The following is a 21,447-nucleotide window of genomic DNA, read 5'->3' on the forward strand; positions in this document are numbered from 1 at the left end:
AGGTGTTTATATACTAAATAAATAAATAAAAATAAATATATGAATACCTCCAAAGAGTAAATTAAAAATAAATACACAGAATAAAATGTATGAAAAATATAGAAAATTAAATATAATAATAATAAATAGAAAGTTAAAAAAGAAAGGAGAGGATGAGAGGGGGGCAAAGACTGAAGAGAGCTTTAAAAATGATTACCACTTTGAAACATTTCAGAATTACCTCTCAATGAATATTTAATTTTCTCAAGCTTTAAAATCATATCCACAGTATTAAAATAAATTCTGATCAAATAACCACTTTGAAACATTTCAGAATGACCTCTCAATGAATATTTAATTTTCTCAAGCTTTAAAATCATATCCACAGTATAAAATAAATTCTGATCAAATAACAACTCCCATTTTCCTCTGTGGAATTATGTTGTTTGATCACCTGCATTAAATTTTGTGAAGATTAAATTTTTAAAGATTTAATATTGTCACACATTTTACATTTATGGTTTTTTTTTCAACTGCAGACCTAAAACATAAGATTCCCTCCAACACCACTAGAAATAATTATAAATAACACTCACAAAATTTTGACCACCCGCATCATTTTACAATCTAAAGGATGAAATGATGAACTCCTCTTGAATATTTTTCACTCCATAAAATTTCAGCAGAATACCTGTAACAATGAATTAGTTATTATAATGCATTATAATACAATCGGGTTGTAAAAACTGGAAAAGGTTTGTCCTGGTTTGCAGCAGAAATGTTTAATTTAATACATATCCTATCCTACTTTTTTTGATTGATAAAGTGCTGGAGTGCACGGGGAGTTCTTGCACAGTTATAAACTCTGACTGCCCTTCAAAATTCTAATACATTATCCTAAAACACCGGAATGAACATTATGTTTACAGAAAGTGTTGTTTGGCTGACTCTATTGGAAGGTCTCGCTGGAGGCCTTAAAATAACAATAATAATAATATTATTATTATTGTTAAAATGAAATATTATTATTATTGAAATGAAAGACTTCTTTTTTATGCAGACGATGTTTATATTCAAGGATAGCAATCTTTTTGTTTAGCCTGTGCAGGAACTATGCATAATTACATTAGCAGAGGCACAATGCAGAAGCAGTATTATATTTCCTGGGGGCCCGTGTAAATGTACAGCTTACATTCTTCTACATTTCACTCTGCAGCTGGAAGATAAAGAACATCTGAATCGACGCTGTTGCTGCTGCTGCTGCTGCCCCGCGGCGCCGCCTCAGCCGAGTCTCCGAGCATTTAAAGCTCAGCCCTGCCTCCAAACTCAGATCACTTTGCTGTACTCTTTCATAGCTATGGTAGAAAAAGAGATACAGCAGACGTAGGCTGTATTATAAGACACATCTGGAAGAGTGAGCGTGCATCATAGTTTGTCTGAATGCGTCTGTTCTCTGCCTCCTTCCACGTCCTTTGGCCAGTTTATCATCTCTGACCTTGCTTACTCCGAGCAGGTCCTTTGGCCAACTTCTAACAAACTTGGTATGTGGATGAAGGTCAATCCCAGAATTTCTCCTCAAGATTTTTTTGGGAAATGTCAAGATCATGTCTGACCTTGCTTACTCCGAGCAGGTCCTTTGGCCAACTTCTGACAAACTTGATATGTGGATGAAGGTCAATCCCGGAATTTCTCTTCAACATTATTTTGGGAAATGTCAAGATCATGTCTGACCTTGCTTACTCCGAGCAGGTCCTTTGGCCAACTTCTGACAAACTTGATATGTGGATGAAGGTCAATCCCGGAATTTCTCTTCAACATTATTTTGGGAAATGTCAAGATCATCTCTGACCTTGCTTACTCCGAGCAGGTCCTTTGGCCAACTTCTAACAAACTTGGTATGTGGATGAAGGTCAAGTGTGGGATTGTCCCGAAAGGTTTCATTTTAGCAAATGTCAAGGCCATTGTGAGCTTGAACAAGGGCCTTGACCAAGAATATTGATCTTTAATCCAATTTGGACAAAACCTGGCAAACACATGTCAGTGGACTGTGGTACTGTCCTGGCAAGGTCAACCAAAGGCCAGATCAGGATTATTATAGTCAAGGTCAAGTTCATTAGGGTTACTTACTTTGTTTGCCAAAAAACAAGATGGCCGCATCATAAGCAATGCCACACTTAACCTGCCTAACTGGCAATGGCCTTGGAGTGTTCAGAGACACGGGTACTATGACCTATGTGCTGAAAATATATTTTATCGCAATACAAACACCAACAAGTTGTTTACTTTCTTTCTTAAGTGGTGACCGGTAAATCCTCCTGCACTGTTTGAGTTAGTGTTGTGTTTCATCTGGTTCTTCAGTCGTGCCATAACCTCCTGGTGCAATTACTGCAATTTAACAGTGCTGGAAACTTTTAATTTTAGCCTCACGGTACTTGCATATTGTTGTTTCCGTGCTTGTTAGGCTACAGTCACAGCTAGCCCCTCAAAAACAGAGTTGTTTAAAAAGAAATGTGGGCTTTTTCAGCTTCCAAGAAGAAAGCCTATTAGAAGAGATTAAGACTTTAGGCTTAAAAATGCTCTGGAGCCCTCTTAGAGTCTGGCTGAGGAAGTCTTGATATCATTTTTGCACGTGATAGAGGCTGGTGAGGAAAAAGGAGTGAAGGCGGGGTTGTAAAGACATCAACAACAGTTTGAGTCTGCGAGACACAGTGTTGGAAAGACCAGCTGTCAGCTTCAAACTGGGGTAAGATGACCATTCAAACAGTCAAACACCACAGAGGGGCAGATTTTTGTTGGGTTGTTTCTAGGGGTACTAGGCACAAACTTAACTTAAAAACAGAATTTCCCATATTTAACCTTATTCAGGACTTTTGGGGTCCACTGGACCCTATGACAATTGCTTTCTCACATTTACAGCCTGGTGCAAAAAAAAAAAAAAACAGATTGGTCTCCATAGATAGTTTCCTCCTCCATGACAACTCTATGGGGGATTTTTTTCTAACTTATTAGTTTAAGATGTTTTAAGCCATGAAGTTATGTATAATTGGGGGTGTGGTTACTTTGAGTGACAGCTACTGAGCAGAGGGTTTTCAACTCTCACCATGCCGTTTGTCCGCTCGATGAGGCTGCTCGCCGTTATGGAGGCCGTGTCTGTTTCATTTGGAGTATTTTATGACAAACAAATGGAATAATATGGCTTGTTGTGTGTGAAATGAGCTAACGGATCATCTAAGACGTCCCTGCTGCAATATTCGACTGAGTGAAACTCTCCTCTTATTTAATGTTGTGGGCTAACTATTCCCTTTTAGAACCCTATTGTTTGTTTGTCTGTTTGTGAACAGCCTGGAGCCCACAATTACATCAATATTAAATTTTTACTGAAGGCAAGAAGTGATTCCATTTTCAAGGTCAAATGTCTTTCATATGTAGGATTATGTAGGTATCCTTTATTGACTGACAAAGTTTGATCTGGATCTGATCCAGATTAGAGATTTTGTGGCCATTTAAATTTAACATTGAAAACCCCATTTAATGTATATTTTACATGATATCTACGTAAACCAAACGTACCCCAATCACACTGGCACGTACTATGGCCTGACAAAATTTGAGCTGGATCTGATCCGGATTGTGGATTTATCAGATATTTGATATTAACATTGAAAAGCCCTTTTCATCTACATGTTGTATTACAGTATATTCTTGTTTATGAAAAGCCACTTCTAACAGGAACTTGAACTTGAAAAATTTTCCAAGGTAAAAATTTGTGTAATTGCAAACTAGTGTTGGTGGAGGTTTGTGCTCTAGGAGCGAGTTTCCGGTGTATTTTTCTGAAAGTGTGTCGGAAGCCATTATTTACACAAAACGTCACCATTACGGAAACACATCTGCATCTGTTTTTCATTTTGGGGGAGGTGATGGTCTAGTGGTTAAGCGTTGGGCTTGAGACCAGAGGATCCTCGGTTCAAATCCCAGCCTGACCGGAAAATCACAAAGCACCCTTTCCACAAGGTCCTTAATCCCCTAGGTGCTCCCAGTGTGCAGTGGGCGCCTTGTATGGCAGCACCCTCACATCGAGGTGAATGTGAGGCATTATTGTAAAGCGCTTTGAGCATCTGATGCAGATGGAAAAAGTACTATATGAAATCAGTCCATTTGCATTTCCCAATTTTCTCCCAAAACACGTTCAATTCAGAGAAAATCCACCAAATATTATAATGTAATGCTGCTGATATCATCCCGTAAAGTGGATAAAAATGGTGCAGGCTTGTGGGTCTTCTCCTGCTGCGGCTCTACGTACGGGATTATTGTGTCACTCCAGCTGCCGCTGCTGAAGGAGCAAAGACACAATTTAAAGCATCAAACTGTGGGGAGCCTTTGAGTAATTGTTAATTTTAAAGAGTTTATTCACAGTTAATTCATCTCGGGCTCTGTCACCCGGGATGTGTCCTGGGATTGTAAAACACAGCGGTACAGTAGCATGTGGAGATAATTATGAAGCTGAGATAATCAATGTCACGGCTGAAGCCGCGTTCAAAAGATGCCCAAAGCAAAGTTGTCTTCTACCGTTGATTTGGAAATCAAAGTGACGGGTTCAAAAGAAGTTGACTAAGTTTGGCTTTGACTTACTGCGTATGGCGACGTGTTTTCTTTATCCCCCCGCTTGTCATCATTGAATGATCTTGACCACACGCTGCAACAATTCCTGTTCCATCAAAATATTTGTCTTCAGAGTGAAAGCAGAGACAGTTGCACCAAACCGCCCACGAGCAGAACCACACGGCCTAAACATCAGAGCGGGTTGGAGAGAATGAAGAAAACATTTTTACAAGGTCTTCAGCCATCACACTTGATTGAAAGAGCTTTTTCTTTGATGGCAGTAATTGTTCAGCGTTTCCAGCGTACTATGAAGCAAGGCACCATTCAGTCAACTTAAGGTTTTTCTCTTTTTGCAGTTTGTGTAAGAAGAAGAGTCATATCAGGTCACTGGGTGTCTTCAGACGGATTAAAATGGAAAACACACATTTACAACCCAGTTTCAATGAAGTTGGGACGTTGTGTAAAATGTAAATAAAAACAGAATACAATGATTTGCAAATCCTCTTCAACCTATATTCAATTGAATACACCACAAAACAAGATATTTAATGTTCAAACTGATAAACTTTATTGTTTTTGTGCAAATATTTGCTCATTTTGAAATAGATGTCTGCAACACGTTTCAAAAAAGCTGGGACAGGGGTATGTTTACCACTGTGTTACATCACCTTTCCTTCTAACAACACTCAATAAGCATTTGGGAACTGAGGACACTAATTGTTGAAGTTTTGTAGGTGGAATTCTTTCCCATTTTTACTTGATGTACGACTTCAGTTGTTCAACAGTCCGGGGTCTCCGTTGTCGTATTTTACGCTTCATAATGCGCCACACATTTTCAATGGGCGACAGGTCTGGACTGCAGACAGGTCAGTCTAGTACCCGCACTCTTTTACTACGAAGCCACACTGTTGTAACTCCTGCAGAATGTGGCTTGACATTGTCTTTCTGAAATAAGCAGGGACGTCCCTGAAAAAGACGTTGCTTGGATGGCAGCATGTGTTGCTCCAAAACCTGGATGTACCTTTCAGCATTGATGGTGTCATCACAGATATGTAAGTTGCCCATGTCATGGGCACTAACACACCCCCATACCATCACAGATGCTGGCTTTTGAACTTTGCGCTGGTAACAATCTGGATGGACTTTTTCCTCTTTTATCCAGAGGACACGACATCCATGATTTCCAAAAACACTTTGAAATATGGACTGATCAGACCACAGCACACTTTTCCACTTTGCGTCTGTTCATTTCAAATGAGCTCGGGCCCAGAGAAGGCGGTGGAGTTTCTGGATGTTGTTGATGTAGGACTTTTACTTTGCATGGTAGAGTTTTAACTTGCACTTGTAGATGTAGTGATGAACTGTGTTAACTAACAATGGTTTTCTGAAGTGTTCCTGAGCCCACGCGATAAGATCCTTTACACAATGATGTTGGTTTTTAATGCAGTGCCGCCTGAGGGATCTAAGGTCACGGGCATTCAGTGTTGGTTTTCGGCCTTGGCGCTTACATGTAGAAAGTTCTCCAGATTCTCTGAATCTTCTAATTATATTATGGCCTGTAGATGATGGAATCCCTAAATTCCTTGCAATTGAATGTTGAAAAACATTGTTCTTAAACTGTTGGACAATTTTTTCACACATTTGTTCACAAAGTGGTGATCCTCACCCCATCTTTGCTTGTGAACGGCTGAGGCTTTTGGGGATGCTCCTTTTTTACCCAATCATGAAACTCACTTGTTTCCAATTAACCTGTTCACCTGTGGAATGTTCCAAACAGGTGTTCTTTGAGCATTCATCAATTTTCCCAGTCTTTTGTTGCCACTGTCCCAGCTTTTTTGAAACCTGTTGCAGGCATCCATTTCAAAATGAGCAAGTATTTGCACAAAAACAATAAAGTTTATCAGTTTGAACATGAAATATCTTGTCTTTGTGGTGAATTCAATTGAATATAGTTTGAAGAGGATTTGCAAATCATTGTTTTCTGTTTTTATTTACATTTTACACAACATCCCAACTTCATTGGAATTGGGGTTGTAGGTTTCTAAGAAATTACGTGTTTTTGTGCCTGTGTCTTTAAATGGAAAGGAGCTGCTCCTGGCCACGCCCCCACGCCCATTTCATCCCATTTTAGAAACATATTAAAAGATTTAAAAATTGTTGCCCTGTTGTTATTTACACCAAATTTAATGTTTGGTGACAATAATAAGCCATTCTGAATAAGTATTCTGCAGCATAACGGAATCTAATAACACGCAGCACTTTTTCTCACACCTGTTGATTTGTTGATGCTGATGTTTTTCATTCTGTCACAGAGTAAATGGCTTAAACAAAACATAGTAAATGACTCAAAGTGGCCAGTTTAAAAAGTTTTGACCTTTCAAAGACACCCAGGGTCACAGGTCACATGACCAATTCAAACTGATATATGACTTATTAGTATTGTTTAATTGTAAACATCATTTGTCTTTAATTAATTTCTCAAAATTGCCATTTTAGTGCCTTTGACCTTTTGAATTCACCCAAGGTCAAATGTCAAGTGGCCAATAAAAGGGTGAGACAGTACATAAAACCTCACGGTGTTTAACAGAAACATATCTGTATCTGTTAGCAAATTCTCATAGTCACCATTTTTTATTAATTTGACCTTTCAAGGTCACCAAAGGTCAGAGGTGTCATGACCAACAGAAAGGTGATATACAATGACTTAATATTAGGATCAAACAGTGAGTTTCCTTTTTGTTTCCATTTTGTTGTTGGGTGACCCTCAGTCAATCCACCAAATTTTGTGTGTGTATGTTGTGTGTGTAGGTAGTGTGTGTGGATTGTGTGTAGGTTGTGTGTGTGGGTTGTGTGTAGGTTGTGTGTGTAGATTGTGTAGGTTGTGTGTGTGGATTGTGTGTAGGTTGTGTGTGTAGGTTGTGTGTATGTTGTGTGTGTAGGTTGTGTGTGGATTGTGTGTAGGTTGTGTGTGTGGGTTGTGTGTATAGATTGTGTAGGTTGTGTGTATGGGTTGTGTGTGTAGGTTGTGTGTGTAGGTTGTGTGTGGGGGTTGTGTGTGCGGGTTGTGTGTGCGAGTTGTATGTGTAGGTTGTATGTGTGGGATGTGTGTGTGGGTTGTGTGTCTAGGTTGTATGTGTGGGTTGTGTGTGTAGGTTGTGTGTAGCTTGTGTGTGTAGCTTGTGTGTAGGTTGTGTGTGGAGGCTGTGTGTAGGTTGTGTGTGGATTGTGTGTAGGTTGTGTGTATGTTGTGTGTGTAGGTTGTGTGTGTGGATTGTGTGTAGGTTGTGTGTGTGGGTTGTGTGTGTAGGTTGTGTGTGGGTTGTGTGTGTAGATTGTGTGGGTTGTGTGTGGGGGTTGTGTGTGTAGGTTGTGTGTGCGGGTTGTATGTGTAGGTTGTGTGTGTGGGATGTGTGTGTGGGTTGTGTGTCTAGGTTGTATGTGTGGGTTGTGTGTGTAGGTTGTGTGTGTAGCTTGTGTGTAGGTTGTGTGTGGAGGCTGTGTGTAGGTTGTGTATAGGTTGTGTGTGTAGGTTGTGTGTGTGGGTTGTGTGTACGTTGTGTGTGTAGGCTGTGTGTAGGTTGTTTGTGTAGGCTGTGTGTAGGTTGTGTGTAGGTTGTGTGTGCGGGGTCTGTGTAGGTTGTGTGTGTAGGTTGTGTGTGGGTTCTGTGTAGGTTGTGTGTGCAGATTGTGTGTGTAGGTTGTGTGTGTAGGTTGTGATTAGGTTGTGTGTGTAGGTTGTGTGTGCGGGTTCTGTGTAGGTTGTGTGTGGGTTGTTTGTGTAGGTTGTGTGTGTATGTTGTGTGTGCGGGTTCTGTGTAGGTTGTGTGTGTAGGCTGTGTGTGTGGATTGTGTGTAGGTTGTGCGTGGGGGTTCTGTGTAGGTTATGGATGTAGGTTGTGTGTGCGGGTTCTGTGTAGGTTGTGTTGTGTAGGTTGTGTGTGCGGGTTCTGTGTAGGTTGTGTGTAGGTTGTGTGTGCGGGTTCTGTGTAGGTTGTGTGTGTAGGTTGTGTGTGCGGGTTGTGTGTAGGTTGTGTGTAGATTGTGTGTGCGGGTTCTGTGTAGGTTGTGTGTGGGTTCTGTGTGTAGGTTGTGTGTGTGGGTTCTGTGTAGGTTGTGTGTGTAGGTTGTGTGTGCAGGTTCTGTGTAGGTTGTGTGTAGGTTGTGTGTAGATTGTGTGTGTGGGTTCTGTGTAGGTTGTGTGTAGGTTGTGTGTGCGGGTTGTGTGTAGGTTGTGTGTACGGGTTCTGTGTAGGTTGTGTGTGCGGGTTCTGTGTAGGTTGTGTGTGCAGGTTGTGTGTGTAGGTTGTGTGTGCGGGTTCTGTGTAGGTTGTGTGTGTAGGTTGTGTTAAGGTTGTGTGTGTAGGTTGTGTGTGTGTGTGTAGGTTGTGTGTAGGTTGTGTGTGTAGGTTGTGTGTGCGGGTTCTGTGTAGGTTGTGTGTAGGTTGTGTGTAGACTGTGTGTAGGTTGTGTGTGAGGGTTATGTGTAGGTTGTGTGTGTAGGTTGTGTGTGCGGGTTCTGTGTAGGTTGTGTGTGCGGGTTGTGTGTAGGTTGTGTGTGCGGGTTGTGTGTAGGTTGTGTGTAGATTGTGTGCGCGGGTTCTGTGTAGGTTGTGTGTGTAGGTTGTGTGTGCAGGTTGTGTGTGGGTTGTGTTTGTAGGTTGTGTGTGTAGGTTGTGTGTGCGGGTTCTGTTTAGGTTGTGTGTGTAGGTTGTGTGTGCGGGTTCTGTGTAGGTTGTGTGTAGGTTGTGTGTAGATTGTGTGTGCGGGTTCTGTGTAGGTTGTGTGTGTAGGTTGTGTGTGCGGGTTGTGTGTAGGTTGTGTGTGTAGGTTGTGTGTACGGGTTCTATGTAGGTTGTGTGTGCGGGTTCTGTGTAGGTTGTGTGTGTAGGTTGTGTGTGCGGGTTCTGTGTCGGTTGTGTGTGCAGGTTGTGTGTGTAGGTTGTGTGTGCGGATTCTGTGTAGGTTGTGTGTGTAGGTTGTGTTAAGGTTGTGTGTGTAGGTTGTGTGTGCGGGTTGTGTGTAGGTTGTGTGTGTAGATTGGGTTTAGGTTGTGTGTGTAGGTTGTGTGTAGGTTGTGTGTAGGTTTATGTGTAGGTTGTGTGTAGGTTTTGTGTAGGTTGTGTGTGTAGGTTTTGTGTAGATTGTGTGTAGGTTGTGTGTGTAGGCTGTGTGTAGATTGTGTGTAGGTTGTGTGTGTAGATTGTGTGTATGTTGTGTGTAGGTTTTGTGTAGGTTGTGTGTAGATTGTGTGTAGGTTGTGTGTAGACTGTGTGTAGGTTTTGTGTAGGTTGTGTGTGTAGCCTGTGTGTAAATTGTGTGTAGGTTGTGTGTAGATTGTGTGTAGGTTGTGTGTAGGTTTTGTGTAGGTTGTGTGTAGATTGTGTGTAGGTTGTGTGTAGACTGTGTGTAGGTTTTGTGTAGGTTGTGTGTGTAGGCTGTGTGTAAATTGTGTGTAGGTTGTGTGTAGATTGTGTGTAGGTTGTGTGTGTGTAGCAGGGAACAGAAAGCACATGATGTTTTCTGGAAAACTCGTTCCCGCTGTGTGAGAGATAAGACTCAGTAAAAAAGCTGGAGGTGGCCTCAGAAGTTCTCACCTCCACATGTTTTTCACATTTCTGCCATTTCATGGCAGAACGCGGTGCAACGTGTGTTTCAGGCGCGGTCGCCTGTGCGCCAGAAAGAGACTGAAGAAGTCTATTTTAAATGATAAGATGCATTACAGGAGCTGGCATCTGCAACTTCTGCTCAGTGAAATGCCCAAGAAGGAAAAAAGGCTCCTTTCAGGAGTAACAGCCCTGAGGGCGTGTGTTCGGTGCCCGCTGATCCCTGCTTCATCTTGGAGGCCTTCAGACTCTTTTAAGAGCACTGAGCATATGAGCACTAAAAGTGAAACACTGTGAAAGAAATATTATCAAGTGCACAGTGAGGCCAGTAAAGTTCCTCTTTGGGTTTGTTCCCGTAAAAATAAATATCCAACATGTGGATCTATCTGACAGTGAGTCGCACTCTCTGAGGCCTACAATCCACTGACCCTCATCCTGTCGTTCCAAGTAATAACATGTTCTCCTGCCTAATGCGCTGACATGGGGAGCGCTGTAGTACATAGTACGAACTTTAGCCAAACTGGAGCACGTGTTCAGTCTGATCCCACAGTGCAGTTATGCAAAACAGGTACAACACAATCACAACCCTGCACCCTGGATCCACTGTTGTAATAACGTGTAACCACTGTTGTAATTACATGTAACCACTGTTGTACTAACATGTAACCACTGTTGTAATTACATGCAACCACTGTGTAATAACATGTAACCACTGTTATAATGACATGCAACCACTGTTGTAATAACATTTAACCACTGTTGTAATTATGTGTAACCACTGTTATAATTACATGTAACCACTGTTGTACTAACATGTAACCACTGTTGTAATTACATGCAACCACTGTGTAATAACATGTAACCACTGTTATAATGACATGCAACCACTGTTGTAATAACATTTAACCACTGTTGTAATTATGTGTAACCACTGTTATAATTACATGCAACCACTGTTGTACTAACATGTAACCACTGTTGTAATTACATGCAACCACTGTGTAATAACATGTAACCACTGTTATAATGACATGCAACCACTGTTGTAATAACATTTAACCACTGTTGTAATTATGTGTAACCACTGTTGTAATTACGTGTAACCACTGTTGTACTAACATGTAACCACTGTTGTAATTACATGCAACCACTGTGTAATAACATGTAACCACTGTTATAATGACATGCAACCACTGTTGTAATAACATTTAACCACTGTTGTAATTATGTGTAACCACTGTTATAATTACATGCAACCACTGTTGTAATAACATGTAACCACTGTTGTAATAATGTGTAACCACTGTTGTAATTATGTGTAACGACTGGTGTAATAACATGTAACCACTGTTGTAATAATGTGTAACCACTGTTGTAATTATGTGTAACGACTGGTGTAATTATGTGTAATGACTGGTGTAATAACGTGTAACCACTGTTGTAATTATGTGTAACCACTGTTATAATTACATGCAACCACTGTTGTAATAACATGTAACCACTGTTGTAATAATGTGTAACCACTGTTGTAATTATGTGTAACGACTGGTGTAATTATGTGTAATGACTGGTGTAATAACGTGTAACCACTGTTGTAATTACATGCGACCACTGTTGTAATAACATGTAACCACTTGTTCCCGGTTGCACGTTAATTACGTGCAACCACTGTTGTAATAACGTGTAGTAATTATCAACGGTTCTTTGTCTCACGACTTCAGAGGTTGTCTGTCTAAACTTTTATATTATTAATACTTACAATTTTTAATCCTGTTAAATATATGTTCTTATTCTGAATATTTGGCAATCCCACTACATTATTTATATCAATAACAAAATTTATTAGAATAGTGATCTCATCGAGTAACCACTGTTGTAATAATGAACAGTATTGTAATAACAGCAATTCCTCGATGTGGTCATTTTTGTAATAACAGCCACCAATGTAATCATTATTCCAACACTGCCCGTTATTATAATAGCGGTTCCTTGATGTGGTCACTATTGTAATAACAGTCACTATAGCCCAATAACATGTAATATAGTGTTGGGGGGTGGGGGGGGGGGGGGGGGTGGTAGAGGGGTGAATTGCATAGGCTTCTCTGAGGATGAGGTTTGTTTTTTTTTACGTTTTGGTAAGGCGCATGATCAAAATCTTAATATCAGCCATTGTTACTAACAAAAAAAAGTACAATTGTGGTTGTGAATGCAACAGTTTGTGTCGAAGGGTAATTACTGGATGTCTTTGGTACGAGGTCCTTCAGTTCTGCTGGTTGGCTTTGTAGGAAACAAACACAAGGTCCAGTAGTCTTGTACTGTGTCTGAGCACGATTGTCCTCCATGTTACTTGGAAGGTCCCAGGCCTGAGAATGTTTACGTTAACACATCACGACTTATTCTGAAAATAATTGTAATAATAATAATAATAATAATAATGATGATGATGATGATAATAAATAAGATACTACATGTGTACTGTGTCTGAGTATGGTACAGAGCACTCACACTCGTCAAATGAACTGGATTTCGGGGTCAGATGTACTCTGGCAGGGTGTGGAGTGCCTAGTGTGAGTACACCCTCAGTGTTGTTGGCCCCAGCATCTCAGAAGGCAAAGGTGACACCCGCAGTTCATCTGGCTGCAGTTCATACATTCTTACTTTGGAGACCTGGGGGATGGACCAGTTGTTTGCCCAGGTGGTTGCCACCCAGGACCCAAGGTGGTTCTGCAGTGTGGCACATTTCTCATTCAGATGTACAACAAAAACCTGACACAAAATTAAAAATATCCCAGAGGATCTACAGAGGAGCACAGTTTATACTTCCTTGCTGAAGTTTTTCCTTTTGCATAGATGCGTCAAAACAAACATCTAAACAGGACAATATGATGAATTTGTGGAACAGTTTAAGAATCCCTACTGTGTTCCTTCCTCTGCTTGTCACGAGACGCCACCGGTAAGTGATTGAGTTCTGCAAAAGGACTTGTTCTGGTGCCCCTCTTGATTTTCAGACATCATTCCTTGTTTTCCCTGCTGATTTCTTTTTTCTTTTTTCTTTTTCAGGGGGGATAAACCTCTTTTAATGTGCCGGTAAGAAGCTGCAGCTGGAAAAGTGGACAGGAACTTTTTTCTTTTTTTTAACAACCTCACAAAGCCCTTAAAGCCTAAACATTGCGCATTCTCCAACAACCTCGCACAAAAGCGGACACACTCCCTCAAGTCTTGCAAGTCAATTTTCCATGCTGGGCCGATGCAGCGGTTATACCTTTTCTTTGAGAACTTGGTCGAGTATTGATTTGATTCTGAAAGCATCTCCTCACTACAGCTGCTGATTTATCTATGTCAGAATTCTCAACCCTGTATCCATGTTATTTAACTAGTTAGATTGTCTAGCAAAAACCTCCAAAACCACACATAGTGTCATTTTTTCATGCATCATGCAAAAATTACCTGAAGATGTGCAATATTATTTTTGTAAGCAAAATTCTAACTCTGTTTTTTTAAGTACATTACAAATCCCCATTGTTCACAATGGAGGTACCCCCACCAGGGAACTTCCCACTAGTCCTAGGGTCCATTAGTTCTAGGGTACACTAGTCCTAGGGGACAGTAGTCCTAGGCTACACTACGCCTAGTCCTAGGGTCCACTTATCCTAGGGACCACTTGTCCTGGTTAGGGTTAGGGATTAGGGGACAGGGTTAGAGGTTAGGTTAGGGTGAACTTTAAAATCAGTTTGGGGTTGTAATATAGACCATCAAATAATATAAAGGGGTTTGGTCCAGTGGACTCTAGGATTAGTGGACCCTAGGACCAGTGGACCCTAGGACTAGTAGACCCTCCCCCTCACCCCATGCTAAAGTTAGCCTGTCATGCATGATGTTAAGTGATGGGGATGTGAAGCTACCAAGTTTTCATGCTAAGATTGGCTAAGACTGGCCTGTTAGCATTGCATTATGTGACACTAGTGACTTTTCACACAAACATTTATTTGTCTGTTAGTATCATGTTGTGTGATGCCTTTTAGTATTGTGATATGTGACACTAGCGTGTTTTCAACGTTAGCCCATCAGTATCATGTTATGTGATGCTAGTGACGTTTCGACATGTGAACAATTGTGAATCACTGCTTTAAGATGCTCCCTTCCCCTCAGCCACCACACATATGTATTTTTTTAAGCACATTATAAATCTTGTTGCTCACAATGGAGGCACTCACACTATGCTAACTGTCTGCATTGCTTCAAATGTTTCCCATTAGCACTGTGTTATGTGACGCCTGTTAGCACTGCATTAAGTGATGACTGTTACACAGCTCTCAAATCTCAAGCATTTGGCGTGAGACTCACGCTTTAAAGCGGTCCTGTCAGGTCTCACGCATTCTGTGTGAGACTCAACATGTTGTCACGCTCTCATGCTAATGCATGACATTCTCCAACATTCCACCGCTATGACCTGCAAGACAAGATTCGGCGGAAAATACTCCTTGAGCGTATCTCAATTGCAATATGGCATATTGCAATATGTGATGCCAGCAAGTATTCATTATAACATTAGCCCCTTAGCATCATGTTGTGTGATGCTAGCAGCTTTTCAAGATGTGAATAATTAAATGCCTTGTAAGGCCTCCCCTCACTCTGGTCCTCAGCCACCACATGTATGTATTTTTTTAAGCATATTATAAACCCTGTTGCTTACAACAGAGGCACTCACACCATGCTAATTATTGTCTGCATCACTTTAAATGATGCCCTTTAGCACTGTTTTATGCAAAGCTAATGAGTTTTCATACAAATGTTGGCCTGTTATCTGATACCTGTTAGCATTGCAGTATGTGACCCCTGTTAGCAATGCATTATGTGACGCCAGCCAGGTTTTCATGCTAAAATTAGCCTGTTGGGATCACATTATGTGACGCGTGTTAGCATTGTGTTACATGATGCTAGATCATTTTCATGCTAATTTTAGTCTGTTACCATAATGTTATGTGATGGTAGTGACTTTTCAAGATGTGAATGATTAAATTTATCGCTCCCCTCACTCAGGTCCTACAGCCACCACAAGTATGTATTTTTTTTAAGCATATTATAAACCCTGTTGCTCACAGCGGAGGCACTCACACCATGCTAACTTTAGCTACAATGTCGTGTTGCTTTATTACATAAAGACCATAACTTTACTAAAATAAGGAAACTGTACTGCAACACAACTGGATTAAATGTGTGTAATTTACCTTGGAGCATGTTTATCAGTATTTTCCCAATAATTGCTCTCAGGAAAGACATGACTGAACAGAATTTATTGGCTGTAATTGCAATAAACTATAAAATCCTTGTAAAAAGGTGTTGGGGAGTCTTATGTTGTGATTTGCCACTATATAAATAAACTGAATTGAAATGGAATTGAAAACACATTTCATTTATCAACTAGATAAATACTATGACCAAAGAAACCTACTCAATAACTAGGCTATATATATATACGAGGTCTCTTAGATAATAAACCGACCCTTTTATTTTTTTTTTAACTATATGGATTTGAATGACATGCGATTACACCAATCATGCTTGATCATGCTTGAACCCTCGTGCACATGCGTGAGTTTTTTCACGCGTGTCGGTGACGTCATTTCCCTCTGGGCAGGCCTTGAGTGAGATGTGGTCCCGCCCTCTCGGCTGAATTCCTTTGTTTCACACGCTGCTCGAGACGGCGCGCGTTGCTTTATCAAAATTTTTCTGGACCTGTGAGGAATATCCGAGTGGAAACTATTCGAGAAATTAAGGTGGTTTTCTGTGAAAAGTTTAACGGCTGATGAGAGATTATGGGGTGTTTCTGTCGGTGTAAGGACTTCCCACGGAGCGGGACGTCCTGCAGCGCTTCCAGGCGCTGTCGTCGGCCTGTTTCGAGCTGAAAACATCCTAATTTAAGGCTTAATTCACCCAGGACATCGTGAGAGAACAGAGAAGATTCAGAAGAGGCCGGCATGAGGAATTTATGCGGACATTCCACTGTTTAAGGACATTTTTTTAATGAAAGACGTACGCGCAAATTCGCCAAGTCGTTTCCGTGATGACTCGGCAAATCTGTGTGCGCCGCGACAGGAAAAACACCTCCGTGTTGAAAACCATTTGTAGAATTCAGGCGGCTTTTAATGGCTTTCAACAAGTGAGTAACTGAGAAATTGTTTAACAGCTTGGGCATGTTCCAACTTGCCCGTTAAGATTTCCAACGGAGGTGTTTTTCCTGCCGCGACCCCCCGCGGTCGGGTCCAGCCCGACATGCGACTCTGCCCGTACGTTCTTTCATTACAAAATGACCGTTAACAATGGAATGTCCGAATAAACTCCTCATGCCGACTTCTTCTGAAAGTTCTCTGTTCTCTGACGACTTACTGCGTCAACAGAGCCTGAAATGTGGAAGTTTTCAACTTGAAACGGCGAGACGCTGCCGCCTCGAAGCGCAGATCGCCGTCAGGCGCCGTGGACCGTCCTTAAAGCGACACTACCAGACCAAAATCTCTCATCAGCCGTTAAAATTTTTACCGAAAACCAGCTGAATTTATTGAATGGTGTCCACTCAGTTTGTGCCTTACAGTTTTGAAAAATTTTTATCAAACAAAGCAACAGTCTCTGAGCCATTCCTAAACAATGAAAAAAATCGACGAGCGGGTGGACGATCCTCACTCAAAGACTGCCCACAGGCGAATGACGTAACCGACAGGGCGTGAAAAAAACTCTTGCATGCCCACGAGGGTTCAAGCATGTCTGATGTAATCACACGTGATTCAAATCCATATGGTTTTTGAAAAAAATAATAAGGTCGGATACTTTTCTAATAGACCTCATATATATATATATATAAAAGGTTGGGTAGGATTACTTTGAAAGAATACATGTGGATTACATGTATGTATGTACATACATTTGGATTACTTGTAATCTGATTACTTTTGGATTACATTTCAAAATAATCCTACCCAACCTTTTATATATATATATATATATATATATATATATATATATATATAATATATATATATATATATATATATATATATATATATATATATATATATATATGTGTGTGTGTGTGTGTGTGTGTGTGTGTGTGAAGTATTTTTTTTCCAACTTGTATTCCATAAATACTATGACCAAAGAAACCTACTAAAATACCTAGTTATTGTTACTTAGGAGATATTATATATTTCATATGTTATAATATATATATATTAAGTTTTTTTCAACTCATATTACATAAATACTATGACCAAAGAAAGCTACTAAAATACCTATCTGTTGTTTCTTAGGAAATTTTATATATTTCATATATTATTATATATATTTTAAATATTTTTTTCAACTCGTATTACATAAATACTATGACCAAAGAAAGCTACTAAAATACCTAGCTATTGTTACTTAGGAGATTTTACATACTTCATATATTATTATATATATTTTAAGTGTTTTTTTCAACTCATATTACATAAATACTATGACCAAAGAAACCTACTAAAATACCTAGCTATTGTTACTTAGGAGATTTTACATACTTCATATAGTATTATATCTATTTTTAGTATTTTTGTTAATTTTTTTATTTTGTGGGATTTCAGATTGATTAGAGTAGATGTATCCCTTGCACTTGTAAGAAACATAATTCAAGTTTTTGTTGTATAGTTGAGACCTTGAAGGTATCTGGGGTAGAAGCGCCAAGGACAGGGCTTCTGTTTTAGCTTATTTCCAGAGCAGGAATGAGGGATCTGTCGTGGACATATTGCACATATATTTCCTGAAGGAACAGCAGATCTTGGAGGATAAAACATAGTCCAAAAAAAGATTCATTTCATCATAAAGAGGATATACGGCCAGGCTGTATCCTGGAGTTGTACTGCTCGATAACATGAGTATGAAAAAAAAATAAATAGTTACCTTGGGGGGGATGAGTTCCATTACTTGTCCTTGGGTATGATTGCAGCTATAATATTTCTCAAATCCATCTCTACAAAGGATTAAGGACACAGAGAAAATATTCTGCATTGAGAGGCTGAATGAAGTAAACACAACTTAACATCGACTGAGAAAGGATGCTAGTCATCAAAGCAGACAAGTGGGTAAACGGTGCAACAAGGGGTGCCAGCATTCATATTAGATCCAAGGCCCTGGGGTACTGTCATGTGTTATGAGTTCAGCATTAATTGCTGCCTTTGGGAACATTTGTTCTTGACGTAATTACTTGTCAGAAGGAACCCTGGCTCTCGATGAAGCTTGAGCTGCTGAGGACCGTGTTTTGTGATAGATAATTTGTTATTTTTAACAACGCCGAGATGCAGACTCCGTTTTATTGCTGTGGTTACTTGAACTTATTGCAGCTTTTGGCACTGCTGATGACTATTTATTAGACAGAGTAGAAAACTCTCGTGGTTGAGATCATAATTGCATTTGAACAATGTCTCAGCCCTTTCTTGATGCTTCATAAACCCGCAGGCTATTGTGCACAAGTGCCATTAAGGGCATCCACCCCACTTTACTGTTTACACGATGAAAAGCCAGAGGGTAAAATAAGGGCTTGTATTTAGTCTTTTGGGCATGACATGAATTAAACCAATCAGACTGTCATCTATCTTTGCCTTTAAGAGTCACATGTGGTTCTGCTTGGTGCATTGTTATTTACGTGGCGGACTGAGAAGTGAGAGGTTTTCTGGCGAGGAAACGGCAAACAACAACTCCCCGAAGTGAAGCGTGAGCACCTCGTTCCTGCAACATCTTCTCCATCTCCATCCAACCTGAGTTCTTCCAAATCCCATCAGAATCAGACAGCCTCCCCGCTGATCCTGAACCATCCTGTGTCTAGTCTCATCTCTGTGTCTCCCACCATGAACTCCCGTCATTAGATCACACGGTCACCATATTGGTTGCATCTGGTTGCAGGAACCACAAAATCATTCATCACATTCTTCAATAATCTCTCTTTTTGAATTCTGGCAGATTTCAGCAAGCCCGGAAAGAGGAGCTAAATGGTTAGCAGCAGTGAAGTGGAATAACTGGCAACAGTCTCCAACAAGCAGGATATTTGCTTAACATTCCACTAATGGTAAGCTGTTTTCATTTTTTTTTCTTCTTCTTTTTGCTGGACAGCATCAGATAAAGCTGGAAAGGGAACAAATGTATAATTTTAAATGTCAGTTCTGCAGGATTTGTGTGTGTGTGTGTGTGTGTGTGTGTGTGTGTGTGTGTGTGTGTGTGTGTGTGTGTGTGTGTGTGTGTGTGTGTGTGTGTGTGTGTGTGTGTGTGCACACTAGAGATGTTTGTTGTTTGATTTTTTAAACTAGTTCGGGAGGTCCTACAAATTATATACTGAAAAATCACATGCTCTATATTAATAATAATAAGTATTTATATAGGACTTTCTCAGAAATCAGCATACAAAACAAAAAGAAACTGCAAACAATAAAATACATTACAGTAATGCACAAAAATCCCAAATTAAAGTACTGAGCAGACTGAAAAAAATCAAATGGACTCACGTTTTTATTGTAGTGGGTTTTTTTGTTTGTTTGTTTTGTTTTTTACACTCTGGGTCATCAAACTGTGTCCATTTGCTTCAATTAACATCCAGTATTACTTATTTTTAGAATTTAAAAAGTCCTCAGGCACACACCACAGGCTGAGCACTTCCTGCAAAAAGCCGCTCTTCACTTCTCCATCTGTGTCCATCCGACATTTTCTGTTTTCCAAACTTGTCATCTTGCTTATTTTTGGAATTTAAAAGTCATGTTAAGTAACAGTAAGTGCTGTGGTGTGCACATATGTGTTCCAGTCCATTGTTAAACCTGACCCCAGGAAACACTGTGTTAAAAAGTGAGTTCCACGTGCAGAAAAGGTGTGACTTATAGATGGATGTTTTTTGGGGGGGGGGTTAAACCCCTCTTCAAGAGGCACTTTTTGTGACTGATGCAATTTATACTCTGTAAAATACAGTATAAAGTATAACTATACAACACTCTTGCCGACTTGCTCTGCTCGGGTGTCCAAGGACAGGGAGCGTCATATTGTGGACCTTCTGTGTTCTGTTTTTGTACTCTATCAGTAAAATGAAACAGAAATCCAACTAGAGTTTCAAAACACAAAAAAGAGAAAGTAAATATGAACTAAAAGGGTCTGAGGTTTTCTCAAAATCCAAGTTCAGAACTACAACAAAGGAAAAATGCATCAATCCGAGGTGTTAGTTTATGGAACAATCTTGACGTTGAATTAAATCAGTCCAAGTGTATATATGTGTTTAAAAAGAAGTTAAAATCGTCCATGGTGAATAAATATAAAATTTCAGAGTAGTCGTAGTTAAAGTGCTCTGTGTTATGAGTCATGTTACAGCCAGTTAATTGGGATTGTTAATTTTGTTTTGTGTGTGAGGGGGCAGATATTATAAGTTATTACTTTTGTCTGCTCCTTTTCATTCATGATAATCTGACAATAGTGGCTATTCTTGTGTTTTTATTTGTATTTTATGAATGAAAATAAATAAAGAAATTAAATGAAAAGAAAATGTGCACCAATGAATTTAAAAATTAAATTCAGACTTTGGCAGCAAAACATCTGTGGTACTACGTAATGAATTGAAAGTATATTTATATCACATATGCCAGATGAGCTAAACTTAAAGATATACAAGTGTTTGATGTCAGAGCTTAATGGTGACTTTTTTTTTATTGCTCTTCTTGACTGTTTGACACGCATGCACGCACTTGGCATCAACCCTCTGGAACACACACACACACACACACACACACACAGAGGATTTGGCCTTCTAAGCCTTTGCGACCGTCATATCCATCTTTTCAAACACTGTCCAGACAGGAGAAAAACCTTCACCATCAGCTCTCCTCTCTGAACCTGTCCATCACTGTCACTCTGGATCAGCGGTGCAGAACTCATCCTTCCTCTCCCGCTGGTCCCTGCTGGACTGGACTTGCTCATCGATGCCCCTAATATCGCTGTCAGGAGTCCCGACTGACAGCGAGCCACTGCGGCTGATTCCTGTTTGTTGGCCCCGTGATGGGCCGATGCCAGCAATCTGTGCTTTGGCAGTGGGTGGCCGTCTGCTAAGGCGAAGCTCTGATAGCTGTAATGATGGAGTTATTCAGATGGACATCTTAGCATCCCCAAAGCACGATCACATGCATGAAATAGCTGCATGTTGGAGCAGCAATCACTCACATCCCTGTAGTTCAAAGGAGGCGGTGGCGGCGGCCATGCGGGTAAAGCACCCGCG

Source organism: Thalassophryne amazonica, chromosome 12, assembly GCF_902500255.1.
Source record: "Thalassophryne amazonica chromosome 12, fThaAma1.1, whole genome shotgun sequence".
In the NCBI taxonomy this organism is placed as follows: Eukaryota; Metazoa; Chordata; class Actinopteri; order Batrachoidiformes; family Batrachoididae; genus Thalassophryne; species Thalassophryne amazonica.